Below are 16,116 nucleotides of genomic sequence, written 5' to 3'. Positions count from 1 at the left end.
GTTACTCGGACGTTTCTCGCGCATAGCACAAAAGTATTATATACCTGGATGTACGTTGCGTGTAACGCGTGTATACACATATTTGTATACACAAAAGCTTTAATTTAGGTATGTTACACACGCCGTAGTGGCTGTGCAGCTTATACAACAAGCGCAGGCAACTCCGAGGAGGAATCTTTATGGATATAGGCACGAGAATTCTCTCTTCAACTTCCGTTTCTCTCTCGAGCTACTACCGCACGTATACCGAGGCGTCATCGTCCTGGGTACATGTGCATATATGTGTGTGTGTATACACGAAAAAAAAGAAAAAAATAATGAAAAAACGGAATGTAAAAGGAAAAAGTCATAAAAATAATGAAATACCGTCGAGCCCTCCTAGGATATATCGTATGCTACTATGCTCGCGTGCATAGCAAACAGCACCGCCACCTTCTTCCCCTTCGCCTTCTCCTCTCGTGTATCTTTTTCGGGTACGACAAATCTCAGGAGTTTCCGTTGTCGAGGAACGGATTTGATAAAAAAAAAAATCGCCAAATTGAAGCGTCACCGGATCAAAAGCCGATGAAATCGCGAGAAAAATGTGCCAAAGAATCAACGAGGACATCGGAACATGTCGAGGTGTATCACAGATTGTAGGGAATATTATTACTCGAGTGACGATGAAAATGAGAAGCGGAAGTGCGACACCGTCGCTTTGTACATTGGTGGTGAAAAAGTGAAGACGGTGCCGTGTGCTTGAGGGAAGGGAGGTGGAGGACGGGGACAAAATGACCGGTATCACGACGCGAAAGGGTAACCGCAAAGGTAGCTTCGGTGGCAAGGAAATTGTTCCAGTTCGACTACGAGAGTGTAAGAGCTTACTCTACCGTGACACGGCATCCTGCAACAGGCCATACGCTCAAGACTTCCGGCCTGGCACGCACGGGCAGACAGTGCCTAGTCACGAACTGCTCTCGTAATTGTTTCCTTGATAGTGAACCAGCGACGGCTAGAACCCGAGTACCAATATTCGGCGACAATTCGTAACGAGTATCCTACTACCGTTCTTCTTCACCTTTCTCCTACTTTTCGAATGCCATCCTCTCGCGAGATTGTATAATTTCTAGGTTCGAATAAGGAGAGGGGGAGGATTGTTATGTGGTAATTTTTGCTCCGATGTCGGCAAACGAGTGCGAATGGATTATTCGAATATCGTAACGAGGGCATATCGGGAGGAGTAATTATTGTGAGAACATTGCGGACTGAAATTGTGATCGTTGTTAAGGCAGACGTTATGCTAGTTGAACTGACTAATGATACATCCTCGCTGATCGTGCACAGCCCATATTCAGCCGTTGGCTTTGGTTTTCCTGACCTAATGAAATTTGCGGCGGAAAGAAGAAGCAATTACGGCTCGGCTGAGCCGAGCCTCGCTCTGGGTGTACACCGTACACGGTTTGTAAGAAAACCTTCAAGTTGCATTATATGTATATATATATATATATATATAGGACATAGGTATATACATGTATACCAGTTGCCTTTGCGTGTCTAGAATTACCGGACTCGGTCTCGTGTACGAATTCGGTATGTATGTACATATAAATCCCAGGAACGATGTTTACCCTCAACGAATTTAGAATTACCGACCCTCTTTCATCGTGAGTTTGGTGAAAAGTTTCAAAGGGCTTCGATCCTCTCATTAGACTAGCAAGAATTGTACCTTCCGTATAAATTACGACCACACAACAGTGCTCGAGGAATCTCGAAACGTTCGAGTTTCTTTAAGAATATCTTTCTGGATTTTAACCTGCGGTTCTCAACTGTCGAGGAAACAAAACAACGCTAATCATGTAGGTACCATGATAATTCTAATCTTTATTTGGCGTTCAAAGTGTACGAAGTTTATAATGACACCGGTCAACACGAATTATGAGTCTGGGTTCAGAGTTACGAGTCCGAGTAACTAACAAATAAAAAATTAGTTTTATCAGATAAAGGTTGTTTTTGTAGAAACCAGAACGATGTATCGGATTTTGAGAAAGATTACCTATTTTCTCAAATATTTATTGTAAATAACAATTAAACAGACTTCGGTTTTGCATTCAAATCACTTTTGTTCGAAAATAATAATTGATAATAAACTAAAAATGTAAGCTATCAACCAAAAGCTTCAAGACTTATTTATCAACGCAAAAAAGACAAAAACAAACTATACATATAGAATCGACATTTTTTTATCTCAATAGAAACTAAAAAAAAAAAAAAACACTTTTTTCTGGTCACCCGTGCAATTGATCTAGAATCTGTATATATGCGTGCGTAAAAAACTCTTCTCTTATATTTGCTCCAGTATCAATCCGACACTCGATAAATCCTGCGCTCGGTTACCAATGCAGGATAGGAGGATCAGCTGGCGGTGAAGTAGATATTTATTTACTCGTTCACCCGACGCGGCGTTCGCGGCTCATGCATTTATTCACGAAGGTATAAGAGGCCTATACGGGTATTAGTAGTCCTCGAAACTATAACGCGCCGCAGATAAATCCCCCCCTGCGAATGATCCCCGGTTGGGCATGACAGTTTTTTGGCACTGGCTTACAGCTGGCGATTCTTTGCTAACGCGGACAAGTTGCGTTCCTTAACAGGCGATGGTGATAAATAACGCGAGTGAGCTCGTACCTCGTTTCAGTCCTCGTCGGAGCTCGTCTAGCCGTTCTTCCTTTCCTTTTTCTTCCTTCCGTCTTTTCCTCCTTCTCCGAGTCCACCGCTTCCTTCGTCGGTGAGGCAAAAAGGAACTGACCATATGGCGTTGTTCTCGCCCGGAGAAACCGGGCGAAGATATAATCGGGGAAACCGTCGCGTTGCCGCAATCCGACGACGACGGATGTGTAAGGAGGTATTAAACTGCGGAAACACCATATCCGACATTTTTCACAAGTCGCGCAGGCTGCTTAATAATCATCGTCATGCTCAAAAATCCCGAGATCCCAGGCGTACGGGGATGTTACGGGGAAGAAAAAAATTGGACGTCGTGTTGGTAGCTTCTCTAAAAACACTATTTCCTTTTCTCCTAACATTATAAACAAAACTCGGGGCGTCTAGATTCCCTATAAGAGTCAGGGTGGTCAGAGGGTTTCGGGTTGTGCGGTTTTATGGGGGTTGGATGTGTGCGTCTTCAGTCTCCGTGGACCGACTGTGCGGTTGTTTGTCGACTTTGAAAACAACTCGATTCTCGGAATAGCTGCAGTTTCCCTGCAAGGAGGGTCCACTGGGTCACATCGATGGAAAGAGAAGCGATGAAAAGCCCCGTTGGGAATTGTTTCCTTCGTTCAACGATTCTTCTTTCTTATATTATATATATATCTTTGTTTCGCTATTCAAACCACTCGCACAGCAGAAGATTTGCGAGCCGTGTGCACGATTGTAAAAATATACATCATACGTTATACGATTAAACGTAATTAAGATAATTATTTCGACGCGCGTGTATGCCAATTAATTATTATCTTTATCCGTATAATACTTTGTATGTAATATCTAGGTGTATCAAGCTTCAAAAGGAAATGGCAATCTCGTCAAGTTTTTATCACTGACCTGCCTACCGACCTAATTATCTCTATCTCTCTCTTTATTTTTCGGTGTTTTTTTGTTGTTTTTTTTTTTTATCTCGTACATTATTTTTTTTACCGTATCGAATGCTCTGCTATACGTATATTGAGTTAACGATTGAAACAATAATTAAATTGAGACAGTTACGTATTACCGGCGATATTATTATTTCTTTTGAGAAATTCGTCTCTTCAGAGCACAGTTGTAGAATATTAGTGTGCAGGTGACATGTTTACAACATATTCCAACTGCATGAATATATTAATATATCTAATAATATATATATATTCTATAGCATTTTCTTCTAGCGAATATTGATATGTGTATTTTCATATCGTTAATAGACGGCCTTGTCCGTCTTGCGTGGCTTTCGTCAAGAGTTGGAATATATTGTAAACATGTCACCTACACACTAATATTCCATAATTGTGCTCTGAAGAGACGAATTTCTCAACACATACAGATACAGGCACACGAAAACAAATTCGAATTTACTGGTGATGAGAGAAATTAAAGACAACAGAGTCAGGGTGGCTAGGTGGTGGAGTAAGGCTCCGGCTAAGCATCTCTAGACGCCAGGTTAGATTCCTGGCTCCGTCGTTAATTTTTCGAAATCACCAAAATTTTCCAATTTACATTCTATTATTATTTCTGTTTGTTTCATTATCATCGAGTTAATTTTGACGAGGCGAATAACCACGTGCAATGGTGTTGATCGCGTCAGGCGGATATCGTTAATAGCAAGAGAACAATTTTTGAGAAAAAGATCAAAATCGTTATCAAGACCGGACGAAATTAGTCTGATTATCAATTTCTTACTGCGATTAAGGGTGAGAAATTCGATCCAGCTGACGCGACAGGGTGCAGGGTGTAAATCGAATCGTTTTGAACACGGAGTGCGGTTTTGTTGTGCACCGGGTCAAACGAAGTACTTCATACTAGAACCCTTTTCCCATCGCATGAATGACGCATACATCTAGGCATGAATTAACCTGCAGCACGTCTCTCATGTTATATACGCCGTATACTTAAAAAGGTTTCCGAGATCTCAGGATATAATATTGTGTGTAGAAACCGTAATAGACCGGAAGGAATTTCAATGGCGATTATAAAACAGCGTTCAAGGACTCTCCCACGCCGCGGTTTGGGTACCGCCGCCGACCCTCGGGAGAAGGAGGAGGACGAGGAAGAGGAGGAGTGCTCCTCCTCTATCTTATTACTCTCTCACCTGTGCGTCTCGCGATCACCGTCAACCGTCAGGTTGTAAAAGCGAAGGTATAATATTTAGTCCCCAAGAGCGATCCAGCTCCTTGCGAAACCCTGACAACCACCTTCCATGGTGCACGGGGTTGTTGGTGTGGGTATTTATTTATTTAGGTCGAACGATTCCCGTCAATAACGATGTCGCAGCTTGTGCGGGTTCTTCGACCAGGTTACTCGGGTGTTCAGAAGCAACCTAAACTGCATGAGAACGATCGTTCCCTGCAATCTCTCGCGCCTGCATCGTCTTGTACCCTTTATACCTTTAATACGGGAGGAATTGCAGTTGGATTATTCACCCCCGTAACAGGCGGGTCTTCGCTCATCGCGGAATAGCTGAAGTGATGCGACGTAGATGATGATTATGATCATCACGATGACGATGAAGTCCGAAAACTGCAACTCTTCTCGTGGGAATTGCCTGCAGGGATAGAATGTGACGCGAAACCTTGATTTCAATTTTCATGGGGCTTCGCCAAAGGTGGGCAGTGCACCGTGAAATATTTTTGCCATACTGGTTATAGATGAGCAATATGGATGACGAATTTGTAGGGAAAACTTTGTCAGTGTCAAAGCTTGTCGCTTGTTCTCCGTGGCTCAGTTAAAAATATTGAAACACCAAATTCGATGGCTTTCGTTGTTTTCAAAAGCGTATAACAGTCTCACGGGGTATGAGTTTTCTTGTTCTTGTTCCTTACTCGATTTTATACTACGCGCAAGAACTTACGAGGGGATGAGAATTGGGAAAGGGGAATGATCAGACCGTGTCTAATAGGAAAAAGAGGAGTTCTCTGATACACTTGAAATCTGGCTCGCGAGTTTTTATCGTTCTGCAGACACGTTCAACGTTCCGGTAATCCTACGGAGGATCGAGGAACGTTGGAAGCGTTGCTTTGTCGAGTAGGGATAAAGAGAGAGAGAGTGAGGGGGGGGGGGGGGTCGAGAGAGTTTTCTTCAATCAATACGACGACGTTTTGAATTTTTATGCGTCGAGTCTCCATGATCTGCATATAATGACAAAGCTGATTGGACCGGATGCGCCGCGCCTCCTCCCCGAAGAAGGAGAAGAAGGAGGAATTCCACGTGACTATACGACTCAGATGCGACAATACCTTCACCGAATTATCTACCTACCTTTCATCTTTTTTCACCTTGACGTTTCACCGAGCCAGCGAAAGCCAGGGACTGGCTCTCCTCTTCGAGACCAAACTGAGAACGAGCATTGAGCGTATGTCTTGAAAGAGGCTCTTTTTCGAGGCATGCCCACTCGGCCTTCACCAAGCCGCAATCGAATTCTTTTTAAACCACGGACGCTGTTGCTTCGACCGCCGTCGCGGACGGTTCCACATTTTTACACTTAATAAAATTGACAAATAAAACTCATCTCGTCTCGCAACTTGAAAGAAACGTAAATAGGAATGCCGCTCAACATTCTCTTCAGATTTTTTTTTTAATTTTTCTTTTAAACCTTTTCGATCATTGATTCCTCGTTAGCGATGTCCAGGCTATCGTTCATTCGTGTCCTCAAATATTGCAGAATGGTAAGAGGGAGTCCATGTACGACTATGTCTCCGCTCTCTTCCTTCACTCTCCGATTGGTTAGATTAGTTCAGCTTCGGCGGAGGGGGAATGAGGGTCGGGAAGGGGGAAAAGGAGGAAGTCGTGGACCCGGTCCTCCTCTTTCCGAGTAGAGGAACGACCATTCTTTATTGGCCGATGCTCCTCGTCCGCCGCGTTCTCGATGAACGATGTCCCGTCTCCACCTCACCAACGTCGCTTTTACTTCCACTGCGTCGCCGCTGGATCGATGTGAGAGGTATGAACGACTCACGGACACTGTGACCTTCACCTGATTCTGCGTTTGAATGGCTGGTTGTGGCCGTCGGCCGCATCTTCTTCGTTACACAACTTCGAATCTGTAAAGATTCTTTATCGGGAGACCTGTCGAAGATGATCCGTAATCGAGCACTCCTCTTGCTCGGGGTATTCAGTTTTACTGTTATGGCCTTCAGATGATGGACTTGTCACTTCGGATACTTTGGGCGGTCTATAGTGGATTTTATCCCTTCATAGAGTACAGAGTCTCAAATGATTTCTCAGTCATTGGATGTACCTACTGAAAGTCGTCGATAAACGTTAAAATAAGCGTTAAAAATTTGAAAAGAACATGACATATTTCCAAAGAGTTGTGCCGAAGGAAAGAATTCATTTTGTGTCCACAAAATGAAGACAACAGAATAACAGAGAGGTGAAAATTTTCATTCATTTCGTAACCATCCCTGGTGTATACGTGATCTACGGAGCGTACACAATATAATCTTACAAGACGAATTCATTTATTTATTTATACGTACGGTATGTGCAGCTCGAATCTCCGTAAGACGCAAGGTATTACGGTATATTTATACATAGAAATGCGTAGAGTGAGTGAGATGTGTAAGCATTCGTACGCGTTATCCTACCCCCTCATCGTGAAAAACATTATAGTCATGGGAAAGAGTGCCCCACTTCTGCAGCGCCAGTTAGTAGGCACTTTTCCTGCACCATGGGAGGGTCCATGTGTCATAGCAGTGCCCGAACTCGATGCCGTGCTTCTCTGCCTTCATCTTTCTTCCCCCCTTCCGCCATTCCTCGCCCCCATTCCCATATCTCTTCTCTTTATTTTTTCCCCTACCGCACCTCCCGTTACTCTTTCTCTGTCTCTTCCTCTTTCGCTTCTTCGTGTTTAAAAATATATATATCTTTCTTCTTGTGTTTCGTCTCACGGTCTTCTCTTCTATGCTGCTGCTGTTGCTACACCACCACCATCGCCGCCCGCGTTCGAGGGAGGAAGAAATCGTGGGGTGGTTATACTTATACCACTTGCTCTCGCTACTCGGTTACTGTAATAACATTTAGGATGTCCTTCATCGTTCAGACCACCGGCGCGATCTTTAGCTCTCCTCCTTTCCGTCCATTCATCTTCACGTAGGCATACATAATATCTTGACCCACGAAAGCGCTGCTCGAATCGCTTTTTCGGCTATTAAGCGTGTGAAAAATTTTCAGATTCTTATTACAGCCTTCCGGAAGGTCCAATGATTCAAAAAACCACACGCATAATAATTACTACTCGGCGGAACCACAGCGACAACCCCTCTAATCAAAACTTCGTTGGGTATATATACGAGAGTGCGGGGAAGGGATTCCCACAAGGTGCGACGAGACTTCGAAGCGAACCCCGCACACCCAGACAATTCCTGTAGGTACACCGCAGTCCCTGAAGTGCCGGTGCGATGCCGCAGGGGTGCGGAACGCCTGTAATTACGACAATGGTGTCGGTGCGATGGATGGATGAGCAGATGCAAGTCACATGTGCAGGGTGCACAACGCGTTGCGTGACGTCGACACTGTTCGATGTCAATGCTCAATGCCTGTACTGTGTCGCATTGCCAATCCATATTGCAGGGAGATAGTTGACACGCCGGCCGCGCTGGTCTCGTCGTTATCTGCCTGTTTCATATCCGACGATGAGACCGAGCATGGGAATTATAAGTTTTTTCCTCCCATCGAAGTTCGAACGCGCAACCTGGTCGTCGCTGAATGAGTCAATATTGAAAATTACCAACACCTGTTGATGTTTCAGCGTGCCCGTGTTCTCCTTTCATACCCATGCGCGCTTTTATCCTTCTGCTATTCACTTTGTGGCGGCGGTGGTGACTAGTTGATATATTTTAGTCCCAGAATTTCCCGAAACCACCGATCGCCCCGATCTATCGTCTCGTAATTCGATTGACAATTGTGTACGCATCCGTACAATGATGTATATTACTTTTTTCTTCTTTTTAATTCGCGGTTCCCACACCCTCAGTTTTTTCACTCCACACCATGACGTATGTACGGGAAAGGGATTGGAAGACCTTCTTTTTCTCCTCAAAGCGCATGAGAATCAATGAATCTTGTTTCTTTCAATGGCGGTAATAACACTTGATCGGGAAAACTGGTTTCGGTTAGGCTAAAAATTAATTAGAAACTTGACATATCTGAGAATCGCGATATGGTAACATTTGTTATCGATGCATCAGGAGAAACAAACAACAATTTGGATAAGATTCTCACGGCGACGAACGATGCAGCGAGCGGTGAATGGACTGAAGAAACGCGCGGTTATCGCGTACGTATACGTAGGAGCATAAGAGCTTGGCGAAGAATCCTCGTCGGCAATTGTTGTGTTGGTCTTATCTGTAGAGAAGGGATGCCAGGGTGTTGGTAAACCATGCAAATCGCGTTCTATTGAGACAATTGGTAATTTTCAACGCCGAATGTCCGACGGAAGCGGCAAAGCTCCCACTGCAGTGCATTCGTTTGGCAAATTGAAAGCCAGACAATAAATTGCAAACCGTCGTAGCCGGTCGGTGGTCGGTGCTCGGACTTTTACACGCGTCGGAGCCGCCCTGCGTAACGACTAATAAGTCCCTGTGTGCGTATGAAGTCGCGCGTTTCGTTGTTACAATCATCCGTACATCCCGCTCTCCTCGCAAGAAGGAGACGAGGATGTGCGTCGGGCAGATTCGGGGGACTCCGAAGGCCTCTGGATCGGCGGAGATGGATGGATGGATGGATGGATGGATGGATGGATGGATCCATGAATGGACGAATGGATGTGTGCTTGGGAGGCATGGTGCATCGGCCACGTTCACGTGGGTCGGGAGGAGAGGAGATGACTCGAATTCATTGGGTGGTGGTGCTCTACCACCACTCGTGTCCCAGTGTCTTCCGTTCACAGGCGTTACTCCGGTCGAGAGGCGGGACGTACGCACGGAATGACCTAATCATTCATTCGAGTAGGGCTCCTTTCAATTATACCTACATACTTTTAATCGCTTCTTATTCATCTCAGTTACAGGCGTCGCCGCCTCTACATCCTCATGTGCAGGATACGGACGAGTAGATGCGACTTCCTTCCACCATGTGAACCAATTCTCAGAACTTTTTGGAACTTTGTAAAAGTTTGGCGCGAGGGGTTCGAAAATCAAAACGTCAGAGCAGGGTTACAATATCATAATGTCAATCTAATTTATAGGATTTTGAAAACAAACAAAAAGCCAACGTACGTAAAATCCTTGGAATTTTGGTATTTTCTAGGTATATATTTTGACTTTCGTGTTTCTTAAAATTCAATGTCACACTGACTTTTCCAACGTGTGGCCATTACACTTTTTTACCCCTTTGTTTTTGACGTATCAATTGCAACGTTGAATATAAATATGTAATCACACGTGTCATTTTATGTGGCAATTAATCTCAACCGCAAGAATTCCTATCTCTGAAATCTTGTACCACATTTTTTCCGAGTCTATATTGCATGACAAACTGCATCGCTTCTGTGTACAGACGAGTGAAGATCTGTGATTCTGACGATTAATTCTCCCTCTTTCGTGACAGTGAGCATTATGCGCAGGCATACCTATACATGTATGAATATGTCATTTACGCGCCTCGTGGATCGAATCAGAGATCGCTCGATTACTGCAGCGGTGAATGATTCTTGGTCTGTCTGACTATTACTGGACGGATGTTGAGGCATTAAAATATTTATCTTTTCCGATTAAGCCTCTTCTTCTCTTTATGCATCTTGACTGCAACAGGTTGGCCGGTGACCGGTGGTTTGTGAGGACACGCGTTATACGCCAAGGATAAAACACGAGAGTTGAATATTTAACGAGTCTGATCGTGAGACGACGACGACGACGAGTCTGCTTGTTTCTCGGATATTGTGACTCAACTCCCCCCCCAACGATTCCTACATATCTCTATTTCTTGCTCTCTCTCTCTTTCGAACGTACCGATGATACTGTATAAATTGTTTCACCTTTCCTTGTATTCCCTCATTATCTCGGCATCAATGCAATATCTGCCCAGACGACGAAGAGGGAAAAGAACTCTTCGCTTTTAACACCGTCTGATATCCATCGCTTAGTCTGCCGACTAAAATGACTTGGAAAATATGACGTTCATTTTGAAAAGAGGTTTTTATCAGACCGTATAATCTGTGCTGTAGATGTGCCGCTTATGCGGAATTCAATGCAATGTATAAATCGGTACTTGACACCGTATTGAAAACGGGACTAGAAATTACCGTCGTCGAATATTACACGTCATACTCTGTAATTACAAAGTAAAGTATTTCACAACAATTTCCTGCAACAGTGTCGCGTATTCTTCGCGGTTTATGTTTTCAAACCATAATATGGTTCGAGCATTATTTATTGAACCTCTAAAACTCCCTCCATCTACCTTTCTCTCCCTCTCCTTTCGCCACTAAGGACATAAATTAACGCGCCAAGACCATTCTTGAAAATTCCTCTCATCGATGCAGACCCAAGTTTAAGAAATATTGAAACAGTGTTTCTCTTTCATTAGCTCTGGCTGCTTTATTACGAATACCGAACGTGGTATGTATAGTTATACAATGTACACCGTTATTCGTAAGAGTTCAGTTCCCGGAGTCAATGGCATTTTTGTTACCTACGACCCGTGTCGAGGTTTATTACAACAGTGTCAAGCGGCGATCAGCCCTGCCGATTCTCTCGTATTTTACACATCCGTAGCGTGGAATTCTACACACGGGAGTTGATTATACTCGGCATGCATCACTCCCCGAAATCGCACGGCGATGCGATTAAGAATAGAGATTTCGGAGGTAGCCAAATACAATACAAACGCGTTTCACGCTGCAGCTAATAGAATGGATGGGGGCTCAGGGCGCCCCCATGCCACCGGATAAACCAGTCATGGGAATTAATTCACTGATAATACGAGCCGTCAATCGATTCGCCACGCCGCCTCGCGTTACTTTTCTCATTTCTTGCTTCGATTTTCCTCAACCAGCGACTTCCAAATATTCTAGAAGTCGTTAGAGTGCAAGATTTTCCCCCGTACGAAAAAGGGAAGATTGCTCAGTTATCCGTGGACGAATGTGTACGTTTTTCCTGTTCCTCGTAATCGAATTATACTCGACGCGCTGTTTCCTGCATCGTTCGTAGAGGAGAAAATCAAAAATCGAAGTACGCAAACAACGGTATGGAAATTGTGATGCGGGTTTCACGCGAAGGTGGGCGTATATGTACAATACTAATTCAGGAATGACGCATTCTAGAGTTTTTTTTTTTTTTTTCTTCTTTCTTTCCTTGCAGTCATTCAAGCCTTCGTGCAACGGGAGAAAACCAGAGACTCCCGAGGCATCGGATCTTCTTGTTTCTTCCTTCCTTTCTTCTTCCTCTTCTAAAATATGCATGCCTGCATTTCTGTCATCCGCGGTATCTCGTATAAGATTAGTCCCTTGCATCTGGGTTGGATGTTTTACCAGGAAAAGTGCTCGACGGCGGTGCCGGAAACTACAGACTCAAAAGTGACCTCTTGAAAATATTGCGGGATGAGGAATAATGTTATTATTATACATACCTAAACTCGTGGAAAAGTTGAAAAATCTCTTTCTAACTTTCTGGACGCTCACGGTTTTAGCCATGCGTTCTTCTTCTTCTTTACTTGCCTACCTGCACTTTTGGTCCCGGCCGACTCACGGAATTCGTTATAACACCCTTTCAGGATTTTCTTTTCTTTTCTTAGTTTCTTTCTCTCCGGTTTTCTGTGCAACCAAAGTGAGGCTGCAGAATTCCTTTTTACTTTCCTCTTTTTCATTCATCTGGAATCGAGATTCCACACCTTCTTGGCTTCGCTTATAGCGCCTCGCGTGTCCGGTTGAAAGAATTGTAACTCGATATTCCCGCCTGCGACTGAAAAAACCACACACACTCTCCGCAGGAATACTGTTTAGGTATTTCGAGTCAATTTTCGCTTCGAGTGATCCGATAAAAATCGCCAACACTTGTGAGCCAAGCGCGCTTAATCGAGCGTTAACCACGCGATTAACACTCGCAGCATTAGCGTGCATCAGGATTGATACATGTGCAGGAAACGAATGTTATTTTCTCAAAGATCGAACAATCATCTGCTGCCAGTGACCACAAATTCGTCAAGATCGGTATTCGCGAGATTCAGTGACAGGTTATAAAAATGTCGGAACGCAAAGTTGGTGGAAATTGTTCGTCGCACTTACGGTGACAAGACCGGGAGATGGAATCATGGAAAAATGGAACCGATGGAAAAAGAAACAAACATTACAGGGTTTGGCGCCGGTGCATATACGTTGCCTGCGGAGTTGCGTCGGGTTTATCGCTACGTCTCAGCTGTTCGAGCCGACTTACGTACATGTATGTGCTCCGTGCACATGTATGTATAATGTTATATTCGAGTGCAGCGTTCCAGCGTTCAAGTGTTCACCCCATGCAGAGGTTTGACTTCTGGGAAGGTCTACTCATAAAAATATCACAGGATGTAACCGCCTGTTTTGCTAAAAACAGGCCAACTCGAAAAACTCGGTTTCTCAAAAGCACCGTTGCTTTTTTACACGCACGCTCGGACTCGCGTTCCATGCATGGGCAATCGTATACGTATACTCCTGCCGCACACCCATACCGTAACTATACCGGGAAAACTTGAACCGGGATCCTTGGGATACGAAGAGAGCGGAGACCTGCTGCTGGCTGCTACCACTTGCAGCCATGATAATATCCGGTCCAACCGAAAGGGCAGCCTGATAAGAAGACAGTATGCCAGGCCTCCGAAGGATATTTGGATTTCAACATACGTGTTTCAATATATATATATACACGTTTTGTTTTCTTTCACGGTCCCGTTAACATTCGCCAGATGAAATTTTTAAACGACGATACGTTATGTTCTTCGAGAACGTGAGAACGACGTCCTGTTCACATTTTTCCATTTATCAAGCACTTGGAGGATCCTGGCAGGGTCAGAGGATGGCTGAAAAGAATTCTTTACACTCGAAAATTCTCCGGAGCTGCGCAATTTCAATGATTTTTACTTACCAGTGTGAAGATTCGAACCGAACGTTGGGGGAGGCAAGGAAAGAAAAAATGTATGCGAGGAAAAGAAACGGAAGTGTAAGAATGAAAATGAAAATAATAATAAAATGAGAGAAAGACGTTTAACAGTTTTATACTATGAATGAGTCCTTCCAGTTCTTGTGGGGTCTCTCGACTGCTATTATAATTAAATTAACGCTTTAACACCCAGCGAACCTTCGTGGAAGCCCTTTAAACCGTACGCGAAGGCGCTATGTACACTTCAACTCGTAATATAAAAGACGTGAAATACCGTGAAAATAAAATTGAAACAAGTAAGGAGAAGAGAAAAGAAAAATAACAAAAAAAAAGAACCAATAAATATCCGTCTTTTGCGTGGTAAACAAAGTAAACAATTTCAGCTAGCGAGCTGGGTGAAATCGATACAATATCCCGTCCGTACCCACCAACAGCTATATTCAGCTAATCTATATGCGATAACCCAATACGATTGATAAGCTGGCCTGGTATTCGTGGCGAAGGTTTAAAGCCTTCGTTGCAAACATCAGATAATGTCTAAAGGCAATCTTTCAGGTTATGCGAAATGAGAATAAATGAAGAGAAGTCGACGGATGAAAAAGTTGTGCTTTAAATATACGCCGTAGGAAGGAAAAAAAAGTCTATACGCGTGTTGCTCATCGGATAATTGATGACGGTTGAATCACTTGGTTTTCGTAATCACGCTTCGTCGTGGGAATTAAGAAGTTACGGTCTCTGATTTCGATTGCAGAGCTGCAAAGCAACAGCAAGCTGTGGATTCTGTCTCGCGAGTAAGGAGACAAGAAAAAATATTCATCAGCAAGACAAGAGATTAATATAAATTTTGAAAATCGACGGTGCATAATTTGTACGGAAATAAGACATTGCAAATTTTTCTTCAAATATTCACCTTCGAGGAAATTCCATCAGATCACAAGACTTCAAAGAAATTTTATAACAGCAACAACTACGCCCTAACGGAGTTGGCGCAAAAGTTGATTCGTATGAAAATAATTAATTCTTGCAGGTGACGGGATCATTAGCTTTTCAAAATTCCTAAAATCAGGGGGGGGGGGGGGGGGATGTAGGGCTTCTCAAACCCTCTTGATCTTTTTCTTGTACCACCGTACAAGGCACGAGGAGAGGAGGTAAGACACGCTATTCGGACATCTGTCGTTGTGAAATGTCTATAATACGTTAACAAGGACACCCGCGCCGAGAAGGAGTGAACGTTACGTACAACCTAGCGGCAGATGGCGGTAAACGAAAGTAGCTGGTACACGTTATAGTTTTCGGATAAGGTTGAAGAGACGACCAACGCAAGGCACGTAATAGCAGCAGCAGCAACGGAAGGGTCTAACCGGCTTTGTGCGTACGTCGAGTATCCTCCTCACAAGGTGGTTTCTTCGCTTGAGCGTTTTCGTAATTAACGTAATCAAATTAGAGTCTATACGATCGCGGAGTCATCTGGCCGAGGGCACGCGACTGCCACGCGGGGCCCGACTCTCTCCTCCTTCGGGGCCTTATGCTCCTCGGCTTGTAATAATACTTATGCACCCCACTCGTCGGACCTTGTAAAATGCTCTGCATGCTTGCAGTCGGCGAGGAACGTATGCGAAGACGGTTGACGACGCCTCGCTTGTTAATTTACTGCAGCACGGATGGCCTGCTGCTTCCAGTGCCGGTGGCACACGCTGTGCAACGTTCGCTATTGTCAAATTTTTACGCCAAGGGAGGCCGCACCCCTCTCCTCTTCTTTCCTTTTCTTACTTCCTGCAGTCTCTGAAAAACTCCCACTTTTCGAGGGGGACTCCGCTACGTGCCAACGGATATCTGTCCCTCAGGAGATCAGCGAACCTTGCGACGACGCTGGCTTCCAACGAATGTAACAGTTACAGGGTACGTCGTAATTTCAATCTCCGAAAGAGAAGAAGAAGAAGAAGAAGAAGAACAGGAAGTTTGTTTAAATAATAAATAACTGAGTAAATACACCGCGGAGAGGGTAGAACAACACATGCATCGTTTATTGGCACGAGTCTTTAATAATTATACAGAAGGCAAAATATTTGCCGATGATGAAAGATCGAAGATGCGGCTGCAGGTATGCGAGAGGCACCGAATGAGTGTGCATATTTTCAAAAACTGTATCAATTGTTATCTTTAGAAACGGATGCGGCGCGTAGTGGTTGTAAGGCGTGCTTGTCTCCGCGATCGTTGCGAGTCGGCGTTCGTTACGTCGATCGTTCCGCGCATATCGCGAAAAACGAAAGACGCCAAGCGTTGCGCAAGAATTTTTGCACCAGCAGCAGCCTCGCGA

General features: G+C 44.2%; 1 protein-coding gene across 1 annotated transcript in view; it reads left to right on the top strand.

Moving 5' to 3' along the window:
• The window catches only part of LOC124185427 (G1/S-specific cyclin-D2), a 120,926-nt gene that overhangs the window by 29,927 nt on the left and 74,883 nt on the right, over positions 1 to 16,116 (top strand). The window lies entirely within an intron of this gene.

Source organism: Neodiprion fabricii, chromosome 6 (genome assembly GCF_021155785.1).
Source record: "Neodiprion fabricii isolate iyNeoFabr1 chromosome 6, iyNeoFabr1.1, whole genome shotgun sequence".
Lineage (NCBI taxonomy): Eukaryota > Metazoa > Arthropoda > Insecta > Hymenoptera > Diprionidae > Neodiprion > Neodiprion fabricii.
This window is presented reverse-complemented; position numbering and strand designations above follow the sequence as displayed.